Source organism: Amblyomma mixtum, chromosome 2 (assembly GCF_055824585.1).
Source record: "Amblyomma mixtum isolate Tamu chromosome 2, ASM5582458v1, whole genome shotgun sequence".
Classification (NCBI taxonomy): domain Eukaryota; kingdom Metazoa; phylum Arthropoda; class Arachnida; order Ixodida; family Ixodidae; genus Amblyomma; species Amblyomma mixtum.
The window spans coordinates 312,150,654-312,168,272 of NC_143013.1; the positions used below are offsets into that span (position 1 = coordinate 312,150,654).

The following is a 17,619-nucleotide window of genomic DNA, read 5'->3' on the forward strand; positions in this document are numbered from 1 at the left end:
CAGGCGATGCCACCTGTATGGTGGACCGTTCTCTTGACCGTGCTCTCACGTGCGCCTCGACGTTATCACCGCGCTGTTTCGGTGAGTCTTTCAAGGGTCTCGGCGCGAACACTCTTCGGCGTGGTTATCTTGCGGTTCTTCCCGTGTGGCCCGGCGTTTGATGCTTCGCCTCTGCATCTCGAGCGAGGTCTTTCTTGAGACGTTGCCATAGGGATCGAGTATCGACAGTTGTCTTCTTGGGAAGTCTGCTACTAGTTTTTCTGTGCACGTTTGTTCCTCAAGGTGACTGCGAGCTAAGGAGTCCTATACCGCGGTTCCCTGAGAAGTCCTCTCGGTGTGTTTACCGATTCATTGTGATTGCCTTACGATATATGCCTTTCGCCGATTGAGACCTTCATGACTGTCAACCGCAACTCAGTGCTGCGAGATGTCTGACGTTTAAGCGTGCGCCGCCGCGGTGGCTCAGCGGCTATGGTGCTCGGCTGCTGACCCAAAAGACGCGGGTTCGATCCCGGCCGCGGCGGCTAGAATTTCTTTGGAGGAGAAATTCTAGAGGCCCGTGTACTGTGCGATGTCAGTGCACGTTAAAGAACCCCAGGTGGTCGAAATTTCCGGAGCCCTCCACTACGGCGTCTCTCATAGCCTTAGTCGCTTTGGGACGTTAAACCCCATAAACCAAACCAAACGTTTAACGTGCATCACCGCTCGTCCTAAAAGAAAGGTTGTCTATAAAGTTGCGCCGGAGTAACAGGTGCGCGGATGCCACATGCTGCAGGCATTTAAAAAATTTATTTCGTGCTTTTTTTTTTCCTGTTCTCTGTACGTGTATCGTGAAATCGGCTGCGCGGAGGGGCGCCTTTCCGTTCAGCTTCCACATTTTGTTTGATACTTGTGCTGCGGTTTTTCTCTCGGCGGAGCGTGGAGAATGCGGCATGCAGCGGAATTTTTTAACGCTTTATGTGGGATATTTTTCTGCTATTAGCAGCGGTGACTTACGCAGCAATGGTCACCCAGTGCACGATAACCGACAGCACCGTCACATTAGATTTGTCGAATTGATAGCTTGGAGGCTTTTGTTATTTCATGTAGAATTTTAAATCTGGCAGGTGTGGCAGTGCAGCCCGAGTTCTGAAACAGCGGAACGTACTGCTTGCTTGGGAGCTTCAGCTGCCGAAGGCGAAATTCACTTGGTTTTCTTTTCCCGCCAAGAGCCTGAGGCTTGCGCCTATGTTTCTCCACGCCGTATATGTGCAGTGCAAGCACGTTGGTCGGAATTAGGATCGAGTGTGGAGTGTGGAGGACGAAGGGTGGAATCACACCGCCATTGCTCTTTTCACCTTTCCGTGGGGCGTGCTCGGAAAATCGGATGATTGCAGCGTTCTGACGGATAACGCTATCTGACGTGACTTTCTCGTTGTTCACCTGGGCGACGGCGGCTTCCCGTGGTATCGTACGAATTCTTGCTGCAAAGCCTGCAAGGGTGACGATATGATCGACGCGCCTGCCGCTGGCCCTATCGTCTGCGCGTCACGGAAGCACGCATTAACGAGATAAGGCAAGAGTGAAAAGCCGTGTCGGTGCTCGGGAAGCTCTCGTAGTGAGGATGTTGTTGCGAGGGCCTTGGTTATTCAATGCTTCAGTTATTCACTGCGAGCACGTTCAACTTGGTTTGCACTGCGTTCGAACATTCGCTTCGGTAAAGGCTTGTTCTAGGAGTTGCACTTCGGCATAGGTATGCTTGTGCACATCTAATCTGTATGACGTTATCTAAACCGTCTCTGCACTTCACCAGTAACGCTGATACTTGTTGCAGATAACACCTACAGGCATCCTCCAAGCTCGGTACTTCACTAAAAAAAAGGGGAGGGGAGGGGGGGGGGGGGAAGGGGGGGTTGCTCGGGCCCTTAAACTGCACGTGACGACCCTTGACTTCAGCACGAGGCGTACACAACTATTAGGAATGTGTAAGAGAAATCATCGCGTTATATACGCGCGCTCTTTGGCGAAGAGGCTAAGCTGGATACATACGCATCAGTGATCGTACGCCGCGTAATCATTGTCGTCAGCTGTGCACTGCGGTTTTCATTAAGCGGCCTAGTTGTCGTAAGGTTGCCGGAACATTCGTTATTAGGCACGCACACAGATATATAGAGACGCATCTACGTGCATGTGAATATGCGGGTTTGTGAAATGCCGAGATTAATACAGAAGCAGCACGTCGGTGTGTTACGCTTTTTGGTCGTAAGAAGGCGCAACATAAAACGGACACGAGAAAGGTGGACAGGGCAACGCGTGGACAGGAAAACCATGTACCAACTAGCCCAGCCACAAGTTCTAATTGTTTTTATCGTATTTTCCGCTTTACGCTCTGTAGCAGCGATACGCTGTGTCCATCATGCGTTTTCCCCGTACACCCTTTGGAATATGTAGAGTACAAGTACGTTAAGTTCGTCGCCATGTTGCGTGGTTCGCAGTGCATCACAATGGGATGTCGTAGGGTTTTGGTTAGGAGGACAGGTGAGGCATATACAGTGCTAAATGGTGGGCACGTGCTGTGCTATCGTGGATTAGCGGACAGACGGGAACTAGGTGTGGGTTTCCTCGTGGACATAGCTGGCAGCATAGAGCAGTTCTATATAGTGTTACGAGAGGGTGGCAGTTTTCGTAATGAAGCTTAATAAGAGATACAATCTGAACGCGGTACAGGCCTACGCGCCTACTACCAGCCATGATGGGTAGACCGTCGAAAGCTTCTATGAGGACGTGGATTCGGCAATGGGCGAAGTACCAACGCAGTACACTGTACTGATGGGCGACTGCAATGCCAAGGCAGGCGAGAAGCAGGCTGGAGACCAGGCAGGAGGGTATACTATGGTGTAGGCTCTAGGAATAGCAAGAGGGCAGTTATTAGTAGTTCGCAGAGAGGAATAATTTACGGATCATGAATACATTCTTCCGCAAACAGGAGAACAGGAAGAGGACGGGGAAGAGCCCCAATCGTGCGACTAAAAATGAAATTGACTTCGTACTGTACGCTCACCCTAGCATCGTGCAGGATGTGGAGGTCCTCGAAAAGGTGCGTTGTAGCGACCACAGGGTGGCAAGGTCTCGAATTAGCGTTGACTTGAAGCGGAGACGGAAGAGAATAGTGTGGCGGAATCCCATCAACGAGTTAGCCGTTGGAGGAAAAGTATAGGAAATCACGATATCACTTCAGAACAGATATTCGTTTTTAAATGAGGGCGGCGAAATGTTCAAAGGTATAAAGGATTACCTCACAGCTGTCATTACGGAATACGCAGTAGAAGTAGGCAGTAGGATGGCTACACAGGACGCCGCGGCAAGCTCTCTAGGAGACGACAGATCTAAGAAATACGAAAGCATGAAAGTCTAACCCCTCAGACAGACTGGCAGAGCTGTCAAAGATAAGCAATAAGCGCAAGATAACCGACATGAGGAAGCTTAACATGGAGAGAATCGAGCATACTCTAACGAACGGAGGTAGCCTAAAAGCGGAGAAGAGGAAGCCAGGCATAGGTAAAACTCAGATGTATGCATTAAGAGAGAAGACAATGTCGTCAGCAATATGGATAAGTTTAAAGTAGCCGACGAGTTCTACACAAATCGATACACTAGCCAATGTAGTCCGGACGTTAATGAGAGAGCCGCCGCGGTGGCTCAGCGGTTATGGTGCTCGGCTGCTGACCCGAAAGACGCGGGTTCGATTCCGGCCGCGGCGGCTAGAATTTCTTTGGAGGAGAAATTCTAGAGGCCCGTGTACTGTGCGATGTCAGTGCACGTTAAAGAACCCCAGGTGGTCGAAATTTCCGGAGCCCTTCACTACGGCGTCTCTCATAGCCTTAGTCGCTTTGGGACGTTAAACCCCATAAACCAAACCAAACCGTTAATGAGAGAGGCAGTAGTGCACATCAGTGGGACGTCCCACCAGTAACGAGAGAAGTAAAGAAAACCTTAGAGCATTGCAAAGGGGTAAGTCAGCTGATGAGGATCAGGTAACAGCAGATCTGTTGGAGGGAGGGGAGATTGTGCTAGAAAAAGTAGCCACCCTGTATAAGCAATGTCTTATGACGTCAAGTGTACCGGAAGCTTGGAAGAACGCTGGCGTCGTATTAATCCATAAGAAAGGAGGCGTCAAGGACTTGAAAAATTGCCGACCGATAATCTTGGTCTGTTGCCTACAAGGTATTTGCTAAGGTAATCACTAATATTCAGGGCAACCCTAGATTTCAATCGACCAAATGATCAGGCAGGCTTTCGTAACGGCTACATTCACAATATCAGTCAGGTGATAAAGAAATACGCAGAATGTAACCAAGCCCTGTATATAACCTTCATAGATTACGACAGTTGGAGATAAGAGCTAATAGAGAATACCTGAGTAACCTGCGATTCGCTGATGACATTGCCTTGCTAATTCACTCGGAGGATGAACTACAACGCATGATCAATGACAGACAGGCAGAGCAGAAGGTGGGTCTAAGAATTAATATGCAGAAAACAAAAGTAATGTATAACAGTCTCTGAAGGGAACAGCAGTCCACAATCTGTAGCGAGGTGCCTGATGTAGGAAGGGAATACATATACTTTGATTAGGGCAGGTTGATTAGGGCTACGTTGATTAGGGCAGGTAGTGACCCCGCATCGCGATCACAATCACTGCGGCGACCCGCTTTGGGAGAATGCGAAAGCAATGACGCCTCCTCGACATTGGTCGCCTCTTTGCCTCTTTATTGGTTAAAGATGAATTGATTGATTATCGATCATTTGATTATCGATCAATTGAATAATTACTGATATTTAGCTTTATCAGTCGACGATTAATTACCCATTTCGTTGTTCAAGTTCGACACCTTAATCGCTTTTCCGTCCACTTACTATATACCCGTCCAAACCATTCAACCCTCTGTTGCTTTTGCTTTTAAGTAATTACTCCAAATCGATAGTATTCTAAATCGATTACTTTGGATTTCATTCACCAAACACATTTCAGTCCATTTCGAACTTTTATTTTTTTACTCATTACAATTCCCTGCTATTGTTTGCCGTCCACGCTATTTCGACATTCAATTTCGACATTTTGACTCTAATTATTGACTGTAATTAATTTACTAATCATCTTAGTGACAATTTTTTGTTTGCGCATCATCGTTCCACCGTCTTCTATCGATCACAACCATTCGTTTGACGTTACTCCTTCTGAGAGCATCACAACTGCTGCGGACACGTTTTGGTGACACGACCCCGCTGACATAGCGTAGAATAACTGAAAGAATAAAAATGAGGTTGAGCGCATATGGATCTCTCAGATCATGAATGGCAGTTTACCAATATCCCTCAAGAGAAAAATTCAGGGGGCACTTTGGTTCTCTAAAGTGCTGCAAGGCGAAAGCGTTTCCTGGCGACTGTTTGTTTTTATTTACTTTTTTTTATTTTTCATATTTTTTAATTTATTTTTGCTACTTTTTAATATTGTTTTTTATTTTTATTTTCACATATTTTTATTTTGTTTTTATTTTTGATTAGTTCCTTATTTTTATTTTTTATTTTCCTTTTCTTGACTTTACTCCTTTTATTTTATTTATGAAGCCCATGCATTCACTAGATGCGCCTTTATTCATGCTGGAACCTTGAGCCTTTTAAGCAGTGACGCCGAAAGGCGGACGAATCTGCCGACGCGTCTGTCGACACGGCTGCCGGCGCGTCTGTCGACATGGCTGCCGACGCGTCTGTCGACACTCCTGCCGACGCGTCTGTCGACACGGCTGCCGACGCGTCTGCTAACGACAGTATAAGGCACTAAAGGCTTTCGCCTTAAAATATACAGCTGCTACAATGTGTAATCGAGAAGGATCATATGTTGCCGATTGACTACGCAGGCTGGAAAATTTGAGGCTGTTGAGACCTTTAAACCTGACAAGGCCTGCCAGGAAGATCTGAAGGTTGCTGGCGTCAAGATTTGGTGAATGTCCCTTTAGGTTTTGTAGTGTTTTGTCGAAGTACGGCAATAAATAAAAAAAAAATACGACGAACTTTAGCGGCTAAAGTGGTGAAAGGCAAAAGCCTGAGTGCTGCATTTTGCTGCGCGATTGTTCACTTCACATTCTATCGGTGCATTAAATAACTGCTAATTAATGACGCTTAATCTTTGCCTTTAGGAGTGGAACGCGACAGCGTGTTCTAGCGCTGTCAGGGAGTCCACGGAAAGCCACCACCCGTTCGGCACGATGCGCTGCCCTTTGAACGCAATGCTTTTTGAGGAAAGGAAATGGCGCTGCAATTCTGTCATCTCGGTGGACACCTGAACCGCCCCGTACAGGAAGGGAGTAAGTTGAGTGAAAGAGAAAGAGGGGCCGTAATGAAGGAAATGAAAATTGTACTCGAGGAAAGGAAATTACGCAGTAACTGTCTCACATATCTCAGTGGACACCAGTTGAAAATTGTATTTGAGGAAAGGAAATTGCGCAGTAGCTGTCTGACATATTTCGGTGAACACCCGTCAAAATTCGCACGCAGTGACGTCACAACCATTTCGACCAATCTGAAACGCGGGCAAATTTGTCTAACACGTCTTGGTCACGACAGTATGAGCCATTAAAGGCTTCCACCTTAAAAAGCTATATCTTACCGGTACTCACCTATGGGGCACAAACATGTGGGCTAACGAAAAGGGTTCAGCTTCAGTTACAGACAACGTCCGGGCTGTGCACAGGAAATTGATAGATGTAACTTTGAGAGACCGGAAGCGGGGGAGTGGGTGGGGGAACAAACGTCGGGTTAATGACATCCTAGTTGAAATCAAGAGGAACTAATGGGCTTGGGCAGGGCATTTAATGCGAAAACAAACCGATGGTGTTTTAGGGTAACGGAGCAGATCCCAAGAGAAGCCAAGGGAAGCAGAGGGCGGCAGAAAGTTAGGTGGGCGGATGAGATTAAGAAGTTTGCCAACTGGGGCCACTGCATCCCCGCAAAGGACAGGGTTAATTGGATTGATATGGGGGAGGCCTTTGTCCTCGAGTGGGCGTAGTCAGGCTGATGATTTAATTTTATTTCAGATACCTTAAGTGTATTTGCGGGTATTACATAAATGAAAAAGGGGGGGGGGGGGGGGGGGATTCATCAAACAGAAGCACTACTTACTTGCAGCGAAACAAAGCTCTAAAAATAGCAGTGTGCAGGCAAAAAGAAGCCAGGTGTGTGCAGGAACTGGCACAGGACAAGGTTTATTGGAGCTGAATGGGAGAGGTCTTTGCCCTGCAGCCGACGATGACCATGCACGACGGGGCTGCGCTTTTGGCCGCAGTAATCTGTTGCTTGGCTGTGGCTCTTCTTTCTTCATTTTTATCTCATACGCTCGTTTCATGTCCATTTCAACAAAGGAAGTAAAAATTACCTTCTAGAAATTGAAAACGGCCCAGTACTAACAGGTCGCTGTTATCCGTCCCTGGCGTCCCTGATAAGCTCGGCCTCCTTCTCAGACTTTACTCCCATCGTTCACTTCTTTAGCTGCAGTGGTACACCTCCGGGTACATGCAAACATTCGCGTACGCCAGTCCTCTTTCGACCTCAACTGCGGCGCGGCGAGCTTGTGCACTGGTGCGCGTGGTATGCACTTATCTCCCCCGTGCATGGCAGCGCAGCAGATACTCATTCATCATGCTGTAGATAAACAGTGGAACCTCAATGTAACGAAGACGAGCCGCCGCGGTGGCTCAGTGGTTATGGTGCTCGGCTGCTGACCCGAAAGACGCGGGTTCGATCCCGGCCGCGGCGGTCGAATTTCTTTGGAGGAGAAATTCTAGAGGCCCGTGTACTGTGCGATGTCAGTGCACGTTAAAGAACCCCAGGTGGTCGAAATTTCCGGAGCCCTCCACTACGGCGTCTCTCATGCTTTGGGACGTTAAACCCCATAAACCACAAAACCATAAACCAACCGTAACGAAGACGAAGAGGCCCGGTGATTACTTCGTTATAGCCGTAGCTTCGTTATAACCCATGTTGACCGCTCGAGCTTCCAAGGGGAATCGTCATTCTTTCGTTATATGCATTATTTCGTTATAAAGTGTTCAGTTATAACGAGTTTCGACTGGATACCTCTGAAGATTTATTGCACACCACTTTAGGGCAAATGCTTATCAGATCTGCTTTTGTTTCTTTTGAAGTCCAGTGCGCACTTCCTAAAAGTAAACGCATCGTGTCATGCTTTTACGTGTTAATCAACCGGCTATTCGGCAAATTTTTCAACCGCTCTGTGGGCTCGTCGGTGTTCACCTCATGGTTCGACATAAGACGAGTAATTTAGCTCCCTCCATAAATGGCCAGTCTGGATTATAGTCGTCCGTCCTTTTTTCTTTTTGCTATCGCACTTTCACTTTCGGCGTTGTACACCTGGAGCGACAAGTGCGACTAGTGCTCGATACGCATGGAGCATTAGTTTTGACGTTTGAGGCGGTTGTGTTTGTCGTGCGGGTTAAGGCATGTGCTTTTTGCTCTCCCGAAAAGCGGGAAGACTGCTTGGCTCTGTGACGCACCGCCTTTCAATGCCTAAAGCTTACCGATCTCTAGGAAATTTTCCGCATCATAAAGCCTGTCAGGTTAGGCCCGGGCGTGGGCAATTTAAGGGGAGGTAGCTTTGCTTTGTCAAGGATCAGTTTTTAGATTTTGTGATTATCCATATACAGCATTTAGGTTTCATAAATGTACTACACTTGGGTATCGGCAACTTCTAAAGTGCTTTTCTGATCCTTTTTGTCGTCATGTCGAGCGGAAAAGTGGGGGCTTTCAGGGGCTTTATTTGCACTTTTCTCAAAACAGCATTTTTGGAGGTTTATGTACCGTTTTCCGTGGAACTATAAAGTGTAAGCAAGCGAAATTTTCCACATTTCAAGCAATACCTTTTGCATGACTGGAAGTTGAATCTATAGCCTGAGTCAATTTGTACTTTTGACTACAAAGAAACCATTCATGGGTAAACCGCACCGAAAAAAAACAACAAGAAATCTATATTTTGCTCAAATCGCGTAATTTCGGTCTCAGTTGTGTATAACCGCTTCTAATCTTGCAAAATTTCAGAACTCTGCATCCAGGAGATTTTAAGAAAAAGGTCCATTATTGGGAGAAAAGACAGAATTAAACGATACTAGACAAATTATTGACCTAATTTTGAGCTCTAAGGCAAGCCGCATGTATTCAGAAGATTGCTATAGCTAATTTCATACCTTTTCCTACAACTACTCTGTAGCCAATACAATTTTCGGAAACCGTTTTCGAAGTCTCTCTCCTCCCACTTCCTTAAGTATAATTTCAATCGTCTCCTGCGCAGGGTTGACTCGTGCGCGCGTACAGGGCTACTATGTATTGGTGTATTCTTTTTTTTTAACGCGAGAGTTTTAAGACTTCCATTTAGCGGAGAACCCGCGGTCTCCCAAGCGGCGTCGCGGCGGCGTTATCGTCACACGAGTGTCGTCATGCGTGTATGTCTGTAATGACATAATTGAAAAGCATTTGTGATGTGAATTAAAATTCGGCGCTTGTCTCAATCGGTTTAACTTCATAAAGTAATTTATTTTCCGTGCGTTATGAAGACTTTCCATAAATTTTAATCTGTATTCGAACCACATGCCACGAGTCCCTCAGGCACGTTGACTTGGCTGAGGTATGAGAGGCGGGGGGGGGGGGGGGGGGGGGGAATAGGGTGTAACATTGTGCATAAACTGAGAGTTGAAAGGCAAGAATGTGGAAACTGTGTTGTAATGACTGTTATGATTGCGTGGAGAGAAACGGCTGAAGAGAGCTATTAAGACTGTCGCATCATACCGTTAAAGGCGAAGCTTAAATGACCCCCTAGTTTTTTTTGTTCTTTTTTTTTTAGGAGGTACGGTAGTCTGTTAGCCGTTCTCCATGCATGGCCGCTTGGTCGCTGCTTGTAACGGTTGCGTGTGTTTTTTTTTTTTTTTTCCGACCCATGAAACTTGGCTGGTACTGCGGCGTGCGTAAAACATTGAACGCTGCTCGGTTACCGCCTGCTGTGCTGCTGTTAATTTATGTGCATATTCACAGCATCTGAAAACTGCGCCGTCCCGTGAGAAGTCTTGTAGAGCAGAAGCTCAGTTATGCTGGAATGGGCAGTCATGACGCATGCCGGCACTCCCTTGGAAAGCTTTGCCCTCTTTGAACGTCATGCACTTTACAGTGTCGTCTTCGCGAGTGTACGTTTTGTTAAGGAGGCCCAAGAATGGTGCTTCGAACCCGCGCTGGTTGGGCCATATTGGCGGCGACACATCGGCAGCTCGGCTGCGTTGATTGTCCCCTAGGTGTTGCTTATCGGGTGCCTTGAAATCGGCGAAGGTTACTTGGCGTGCACGCGTCCAGTGGTCATGTGTCTGGCGTGAAACAATAGCGCAATATCTCTCTGCTCTATCTGGAATATGTCAAACCCGTTCTTATCGAGCCTTTCGCTGAAGGTTTGGGCCGCGCTTTACCTCCTCTGCTTCACCCTCTCAGCTCGAGTTGTTGGAGTTGCCAATTGGCGGCCGCCGCGGTGGCTCAGTGGTTATGGCGCTCGGCTGCTGGCCCGAAAGACGCGGGTTCGATCCCGGCCGCGGCGGTCGAATTTCGATTGAGGCGAAATTCTAGAGGCCCGTTTAGTGTGCGATGTCAGTGCACAGTAAAGAACCCCAGGTGGTCGAAATTTCCGGAGCCCTTCATTACGGCGTCTCTCATAGTCCGAGTCGCTTTTGGACGCTAAACCCCAGTAAACCAGGAGTTTCCAATTGCTAACATAATTTTTGCGGGCAGCTGTGTCTAATATCGCGATTTTCCGTAACGTTGGCAAGCGATCTGTTAATGTTGCGATTAGCTCCTAGCTGCTGTGAGTTAACCAGCTAGTTAGTCCAAGTCACATGAGCCGAGTGAGCTGAACGTATGTCATGTTAAAATCCGCGTGAGTGTAGTTAAGTATGGTTCTCTCTAAGCAGCCCGCTTCCTATCGCAGCAGGATAAGCATCTCGTGTCCCTTTTTGTCCGCCTGCAGACAATGGGCAGCTCGAGTGAAGGAAGGCAAAGAGCGCGTTTACGTAGTTTTCAGTTTATCATGTCGTTTACGTAAACGCCATGATAAACTGAAAACTACATTTGAACCTCGTTATAACGCAGTTGAAAGGCCCCGACGATTACTTCGTTGTAGCCGGCGTTGACCGAGCTTTCAAGGGTAATCGTCATTCCTTCGTTATATGCATTATTTCGTTATAACGAAGTTCGGCTGTATACGCTCAAAAGCAAACTCGCAGTGCAGTGACTGTTGAAAATTAGGGAAGAGGACTTTGTCAACATGATTGGCTCGGTTGATGACGTAGTTGCAGGAGGCGTATGGCAGTGGATGTGTGCCAGTTCAGGTTTTTCGGCGATGGCTAAGGAGCTTCGAAAGGAAAGGGAGTTCAACACTAAGAGAAGGAATTACGTACGGACTACTACCTAAAGAGAAGCAAACACGAATTCGGCATGAGGTTGCATGTATGTGACCTACTGCAAAGCTGTATTTCGAGCTGCAGAAGTGGAGAGCGCCTGACGTCCTAATTGTAACTTCTCGTAAAGTGCTCCGCGTGACGCACCAACCTATAATGCCTTTTTTTGATGTCATTGTTTTATCGACTTCGTTCTGTTTCAGTGCAGGTGTTGCTCAACGTAGTGCTTTATCATGCCAAAGCCAATTCGCTTTGGAAGCTGAATAATTTCGTTTTAATTAGGTTTGGCGGGAAAGAAGCGTTTCCGCCGGTTCAAATCACATTGTAAGGTGTCAGGATCGGCCAAACTGCTACATTTGATATCGAATTGACGATGTACGATGTCCAGTCGTGCAAGTCGTGTAGTCAGACATGCGCGGCCCCTTCAAAACTTCTCTGAAGTTTGAGCCGTGCTCGACGACTTCATTGGCTAATAACTGCTATGTTGAATGTCTGCATATTGAGGATAACTTTCCTCACTTTTGGCAACGACGTTGTCGGGGTCTTGTATGATTTCTTGTGGTGACCTGCTGTTGTAACAAGCGGGATTTGTGAAAACTTGCTCGCTTTTCACTGACTCACTCAAACTTCACGTGCAAGTTCGCCTGTCATCAAGAGTTAGGATAAGTGAGGCCGCATACAGTGTACGAGGCCTTTGTTCCGAGAGCCGCGCGTCAATCATTTTTGCTGAGGATTTTATTTATTTCATCGTTCAGTATGCCTAAAGCGCCGTCGAAGTCATTATCCGCGATATCACACGCTCATGCATTCAAGCCTAACGATATAGTTTTATATATGATGCCCATAAAAGCAGGCGAATATTTGATTGCAAGTGTGCATCCTCCAAATGTCCCAGTGCCTCATACTCAAATATCTGAAGATGTAAGTGCTATCAGTCCTTTGTTTTACCCCGAAGCGCCAATGGAAGAATTACTCTACTTTTTCTTTTTTTTTTGTTCCAGTTAGCCTGTTCTCCAGGGGCCCATATGTACTTGTGCGTTATCCAATGTTATCAAATCGCTGATCCCCGTGCACACGATTATCCGCCCTGGCCACTTATCGTTTTCTTTTTTCTTCTATCGGGCAGTCCGGATTTGTCGCAAATCGAGTATTCTCACTTGCGGCACCCCTGGGTATTGAGTGTACCGAAAGTCGCTGCAAGACAAAGCTCAGCAGCCGCTCACTTTTCCCCTGTGTTGTTATCAGGCGATGCGTGCATTGCTGTGATATAGTGCGCGCGTAATGGGAGTCGTCGTCCGTCTGTGACTCCTAATCTGCTGCACCTGCTATCCGTGATGGGCATAGCGGCTCACTTTATTAAACACAGGGGAGGAGGGGGTGGGGACGCGAGAAGCGCAGACTAGTGGGCGAACGCTGGGTTCCAGCTGGTGTACTTTATTGAATGGACATTAGTCGTGCATAAACGCAGACGCTGCTTACGAAAAATGCCCAGTGGAAGGAAACTAAGAGACAATTTGGGAGATATATAGAGAAGCGAGACCTATTTTTGCGCATGAGCAGGCAGTTGCAGCGATGCTGAATATGGAAACAGCTCACGAAAACATCTTGAATAAACAGCGCGAACGAAGACGAGCACAAAAGATGAAGAATACGGACGACACAAGGACGTCTTTTGTGTTCGTCTTCGTTCGCGCCGTTTATTCAAGATGTTTAACCAACTAGTCCGCCAAAACGTGTTAACAAAACGTGTTTACGAAAACAATGCACACGTAAGCTATGCGAAGTCGGAATATGCTCTGTTGACGTGAATGTGTTTGTATAATCGCACCGTTCGCTTATTGTAACAACTTGGTAGACGCTTAAAGGGCAACTCCGGCGATTTTTCAGCCATTTTAAGTTAATGGCTGTTTTGTGTTCCTAAGAACCTCCTGTAATGTGTGCTATAGAAGGTTTTCAAAAGCAACCGTAAAATAATTTTTAAACAGCAAAAAACGCAAAACTCGAAACCGAAACCACGAAACCGAAACCGAGGAGGTGCCTCCGTGCGATATTGACTGTGACGTCACGAGCGGGTTCGCCGCGCTGTGAAGTCCCCGAAGATATCACAACTACCCTGAGCCGCGCTGTCGACATGACTGAAAGCGCGGAGGACAGCTTTTCCGAGACCAGCGAGTCTTTAGAAGACGACTCATTCGACGATTTTTTACTGGACGAGTCGCTTTTCAGGTATGATCCACCGCCGCCCGAGCCAGCCGAGTCACACCACAGGCCGCGTCACCTGCAGCACGGAGGCGGTCTGAACTCGGAGAAGTGATTACTTGAGTCATTTCTCGTGCATGCATTTGTGACAGAGTCGTCAGAACAAAAGTTAATGAGATGCTCCCGCCGACAGCTGTTCGTGTGGCCAGCGCCGGCCGACCCAGCCTGACGAAAGAATCTGCTGCCGGAACTTTGCCGCGGTGCACAACGTCCTTACAGGGGCATGCATCACCAACAGTCCTCTCTTTGCGAAGCTTTGTCTCGACGGCGAGCTATTGGAAGTGAGTTCACGCCAACTACAGTTCTAAAATCCAACATACCGCTTCTTGACGGCCGCGCTTCGTTCAGCTGGCCGCTGCTATAGACGGTTGTACTAGAATAACGTTGGCACAGAATATGCCTTCAAGCGCCAGTTGAACGAAGCCTTAGCGAGTCCAAAGCTCTCTTTGAAGTACACGCTGTCTTCATAGCAATCTGGCGCGAAATGTTCTGAGCACAAGCGGGAATGCTTCCTCGGAGACCAGTTTACACGGCGGACAGCTCTCACCAACTTGTCGCGAAGGTTCTTATCGCTAGGAAACCTACGCTAGATCACGCCCGTTGTCACAGATCAAGAATTTGTGCACCCCACAGCACAACAGAAGTTGCCGTGACCCATCACTCTGGCGTACACAACACATCAGGCACGTTGAGATGGCGCGAAATTGCACAGGTGGTCGAAATAATTCGGGAGAGCTCCACTACGGACCTCTTTCTTCCTTTCTTCTTTCACTCCTCCCTTACGTCTCGGTTCGGGTGCCCATTACTGCGTCATTTACTTTCCTCAAAACGAATTTTCAGTTTTCCCCTGCACTGCCAGCGCCAGCGCGCGCCCGACCAGCTTGACACGCCGCCCCGCCAGTGACGTCACAGAACAGGGTAGCCTGTAGAAGTTGCTCGATCAGTGGTTGCCGCTCGCGTCGAGGAGCGCTTGCATTCAAAATTCGCTTGCGGAAAAACTACGCCGGTTTCAGATGCGAAATTTTACATGAGGCATCAGACTGTCATAAAGAATACATACTTAAAATTTCATTTCAATCGATGCTCATCGAAAAATCGCCGGAGTTGCCCTTTAAGCCCCACCTGAAGAGTAAAACGCGATAACGCCCTCTCGGCATTAGGGAGCAGGTGCCATCACTCCGCACTGCTCTTAAAGGGGCTGTGAAAGGGGGTCTCAACAAAGATGCAACATGCCTAGGATGCTAAAGGACGCAGCGTCACAAATATCCTCCAGCAAAAATTTCTATGCGTTTTGTGGAAACTGAGTTATTTGTAGTCAAAATTTGAATTTCCGCGTCTTCGCGCCTTTCTCTCTCCTCATGTCGGTCCCCCATTGGGCGGAGCCAACGCCTCCTAAACTGGTATGGCGTCGACGGCGCTGGCGCGGCGAACCAATGATGGCATTCCGCTGCTGACGTAAAGAGCGCTATACATGACGCAATGCGCGCGGACTCGGGCGAAAGCTCGGCACCGCAGGTCGCCGCGAGGCGGGAGTACTTAAAATTGTATCGTAAATTATCGGTTCGCTTTTGAGGTATTGTGCCCGGCATGAACGCTCGGTGGCCTGTACTCTACACAATGCAAATATTTTAGAGCCAACCTACGCGCCGCGACAAGCGTCGGAAAACATACGCTACTCGATGGCCTGTCGCCTCCTGTCGCTTGTACTGGCGCCCAGTTAAGCTCAGAAAACGGCGCGAAGGGCCGTACCGGACGCTGAGAGAACTGCGTGCTCTGATTGGTTACACCTACCGCAAACCAGTGAGCCACTTCCGGCGTAGCGCAGATATATCTGACATAGGCAGATATTCTGTAGTTCGCTAGTGATCCTGTATGAATACTAATATTCGCCAAGCGCCAGCGCGAGCTCGCGTCTGTGCCTCGCGCATGCGCGGACCGGCTCCGGCATACGCTGGTAGGCGTAGGCGCTGTGCTCGTGCCCCTCAGATGGGCCCATGGAGATGCGCCTTTAGAGGCCCCCCGCGCGCAATAGGCTCGACTCCGCATTCTCAAGGACGAACGGTGGCAGGATGAATGATGAAAGATAGAGGCGTCCCCTTTGAAAAGGGGTGGTGATGGTGGTGAAAAACATTTATCGTGCAATAAATTTTACAGAGAAATGATTGGGGGAGGCCCTATTGGCCCTTTCCCCTAACAATACTAGGTGGAGCCCCTATTCCGGGGTCCCATTGGCAAGCAACGCCGCCCGCGTCCGGTGAACCAAGGCCTTTTATTTATTTATTTATTTATTTATTTATTTATTTATTTATACAATACTGCAGGCTGTTAAGGCCCAAGCAGGAGTGGGATAAACATACAGAGAACTCCGACAACCAGCAGAAGACGACGCCAACAGCAGAATTCAGTAGAAGCGATACGGAGCATGAAAATAAAACAAGTCGCAACAAACAACAGACAGTAGTTAACGGTCAAGTACTTGTTCAATGGCGGAAAGCACATTTTCGGATACAAAAACATGAGGGGGTAGGTTGTTTCATTCTGCTATAGTTCGAGGAAAGAAAGAATATTTAAAGTTATTGGTGCGGGCAAACAAAGGAGATAATTTATGCGGATGGCAATGCCTTGTTACTCTAGTTGTTGAAGGTTTCATATACAATGAAGGGTCAAGACGAAACTGAGAATGGTAGAGTTTAAAGAGGAATTTATTTCTTGCTAGCTTTCTCCAGTACTCTACGGGTTTGATGTTGTTGATTCTCATTAATTCAGATGGGGAGTCATGTCGACGGTACCGGTTATATATGAAGCGAACTGCTGATCTTTGAATCCGTTCAAGTTTGCTAATGTCTTTTTTAGTGAAAGGGTCCCAAACCTCGCATGCGTACTGCAATCTAGATTTGATCAGTGTGTTGTAGGCCAGAAGCTTTACATGGGAGGGGCTGTATTTGAGTCTGTGTCTTAACTGGCCGAGTTTGCGGCGCGCCGAGGAGCAGATGGGTCTTTAGGTCCTGACAACCGAGCAGGGCCGCCTCCCAGTCCTCTCTGGTGGGTTTTGGGTTGGGGGGAATAGATGGGTTTGATTGACACGCCCAAACCATGTGGAAGGTGTCAGCCACCTCCCCACAGAACTGGCACGTGCCGTCAAAGGATGTGTTGAAATGGTTAAGTACCGCCGGGCACAGTACAGTGTTAGTGAGAATTTTGATGAGGAGGCGCTCGTCAGCGCGATCCAGTCCCTTACAAGGGGCCGGGTAGCGCCGGTGCTCCTCCTTCTAGTAATCGGTGATGTGTTTGAATGTAAGGGCCTGATTGTCTGATTGGGAGTAGGCTTCCAAGGACAGGGAGATAGCCCGGGGAGAGAGTGCGCGGGCGGCCTGATCGGCCTGATCGGCCTGATCGTTTCCTTGGAGCCCCTGGTGACCGGGGGCCCAAATCAGGTTACGTGGAGTTGGATCTTTGCTACCAGGCTTGGCTTTTTTTTTAACTGTTATAGATTGGTTTAAAAATTTGCCTGCCATTGAAATACATTTTTAATCCTACACTTCTAACCTTATGTCACCTCTCTGCCTTTGAGCAATCGATCTTCCAAACGCTTTTTGCTAACTTCTACCGCAGATTTATTTACATGACCATTGTTATCTGTAAACCCTAGGACCTCAGAGTGTGAGAGTGCCTGCATCGACATCCGGATGGACACCATCACATTCGAGTATGAGGCGTTAATTGTTTTTACAGGGAATGACTACACACAGACGTCATCTTCAATAATTTTTTTTTGTAGCTACGCATTCTAAAACTCTCACCTAGCATCAAAGGGCACTGCCTCTTGAGTTATCATAGAACAATTCCTTCCTTATCTGCCTTTTCCAGTATCGATATAGTT

At 47.8% G+C, this 17,619-nt stretch overlaps 1 protein-coding gene across 2 annotated transcripts in view; it reads left to right on the plus strand.

Annotated features, from left to right (window-relative positions):
- The window catches only part of LOC149364988 (scoloptoxin SSD14-like), a 78,589-nt gene that overhangs the window by 44,445 nt on the left and 16,525 nt on the right, over nt 1–17,619 (plus strand). The window lies entirely within an intron of this gene.